Raw genomic sequence first — 2,498 nt, 5'->3', positions numbered from 1 at the left:
AATGAAAAACAAAAGGGTCCCATGTGAACATGTGATAGGAGAGAGATAGAGAGAAGTTATTACCCAAAATAAAAGTGTAACATCTAATTTAAAACTTCCTAAAATAGAAAGTGTAACATCTAAAAAAAACGGAGGAAGTATTAAATTGAATCACACTATAATTGCTCTAACCACAACCTAAATATTAAAGAAATCAAGAACAATAAATTATGGCATAAACATGGCTTCCTTCACTAAGTCCTAGAGATGAATCTACTTACTCATTGCAAAGAAAGCAAAAACAATAACTATTGAAATATTCATACTTTGAAGCAATTAAAAATAATAAGAGACAAATACTTGAAAGTAAATAAGAACTATAAAAGAGACAATTACCAATTGAAAGGAAAAAGCAAGAACTTGAATTGAACTTGAATAACTTTCCAATGTGCAATAATTATGGCTAGAGGGAGAAAACTAGTGTTTAGGAAAAACTAATGAATGCAATTAAAAATTAGAAAAGGGTCCTTGTCAAATATTTCACAAAGCTATTTATACTAACTCCTAAAAAAGAACAAAAAAGGAATAAAAAATCTTATATCATGCAAGAATAGCGCCACGTGGAACAGTTCTTTGCTTAGGAACACCTTTAAGTGTATTTGTGTGGATGTTATTAGTGCACATTAAAAGGTTAATGGAGCGCAAGTTGGATGAAAATTTGTCAATTTCTACTAGAACAGTCAATGAGTCTACAACGAGGGTGTTTTTGGTTGGATGGAAAACATACTCGATGAAAATCGGTTTTCCATGAAAATATTTTCCCGGAGGAAAGCTTAGTTCTTGATAGATTTTCCTTTGTTTGGTTGTAAAGAACTATGTACAAGAGGGAAAGTGTGGCTTCTCTTGTCTCATGAGGGAAGGTGATTTTCCGCCCTTGAAAATAAATTTCCTCCCATATTTTACCCTTTCAATTTCAATCCAAACCAAATAAAGAAAAGTGTGGAAAATAGTTTTTTTTAGGAAAACTCTTTCCTTCAAACCTAATAACTTTGAGTGTCAATCACCACTAATTACCACTAATATAAAATTTAAACCGTTATGTTCTAGTATGTCATCCTAACCCTACAATATATATAGGTTAAAACCTAGATAAATATTGACTTCATCAAAAATTGAATTTGACAAAAATACTTAAAGTATATTTACATTTTTCAAATTTAGAATTTTGTTAATTAATGACGACGTATATTTTCTCTTAATTACTTCTTTCCTTACTGGAAATATGCAGGCATGAACTACCATGGTTGTGGAATCAATGGACAAGTGCACAAACCACAAGTATATTCACCAAATCCATTAATTCTCTTTGCACATTTTGTTAGAATATATGCATATATATTCTTGTATATTGTTAATATCTTGGTGTATAATTAGTTTCCTAGATTATAGCCTTAATCATGGCATAATGAGTTGTATATTATGTTGAGGAGTTGAATGAGAAAACCACGGAAAACATTCCTTTCACGGTATCAAGTCTAGGGTTCTTTTCCTTCCGCTGCCCCTAATTGTTCCGTCCAGTTCATCTCTTCTTCTACCTTAAGTCATTCCGCCATGACTGAGTCTAAAACCTCCTCCTTTCACCCTGATCTCACTGTCTCCAATATTAAAAATTTCATTCCTATTGTACTTGAGATAGAGAACGTTCAATATGGAACGTGGGCGGGACACTTTAAAATTCACGCTCTGTCTCACCGAGTTATCCATCACATCATCAAACCGGTTGCCGATCAAGCACCAAAGGCTCCATCTACTGATGATGAGAAAGAACTTTGGTCGACTCTTGATGCGACCGTTCTTCAATGGATCTATTCGACTATTTCGAATGACTTATTAACCACCATTAGTGAACCAGATTCTACTGCTATGGCCGCTTGGGATCGCCTTCGCGATATTTTCCAAGATAATCAGAATTCCCGCGCCGTCACTCTTGAACAGGATTCTCCACCACTCACATGGATGACTTCCCTAACGTTTCGGCATAATGTCAAAGGCTCAAGAGCCTTTCCGATCAATTAAAGAATGTCGGTGCGTCGGTTTTCGATAGTCGACTTGTCTTGCAACTTGTCTCCGGTCTCTCAATGGCTTATAAAAATGTGGGGACGTTAATACGTCAAAGCTCTCCTCTTCCTCCTTTTTACCAAGCTCGGTCGATGTTAACCTTGGAAGAAGCCGGGTTGGCCAAGGAAGCCGCCACCGGGACTACTGCAGCAATGGTGCTAGCCTCTCCTAAGGAGATAAATGACACTCCTCCCTCTCATGACAATCCTGGTCATAATCGTGGCAAGAAACACCACCCTCGGTATCATGCGGGAGGCAAAAAGGGGGGCCAGCAGCATGGTGGCTCCGGTGTCAGGAAAGGTGGCCGTGGTGGCGGTCATTCTCAGGGTGGTTCCGGCGGTCCTCGTGGCCTGCAGCAGCAGCCTCTCTCTTTGCCTCACGTAGGGTCGTGGTCTACGTAA

The 2,498-nt window shown here is 37.8% G+C and overlaps 1 pseudogene; it reads left to right on the top strand.

Annotated features, from left to right (window-relative positions):
* The first annotated feature begins 673 nt into the window (after nt 1–673).
* Nucleotides 674–2,498, top strand: LOC125494054 (uncharacterized; annotated as a pseudogene).

Source organism: Beta vulgaris, chromosome 1 (genome assembly GCF_026745355.1).
Source record: "Beta vulgaris subsp. vulgaris cultivar EL10 chromosome 1, EL10.2, whole genome shotgun sequence".
NCBI classification, from domain to species: domain Eukaryota; kingdom Viridiplantae; phylum Streptophyta; class Magnoliopsida; order Caryophyllales; family Amaranthaceae; genus Beta; species Beta vulgaris.
This window is presented reverse-complemented; position numbering and strand designations above follow the sequence as displayed.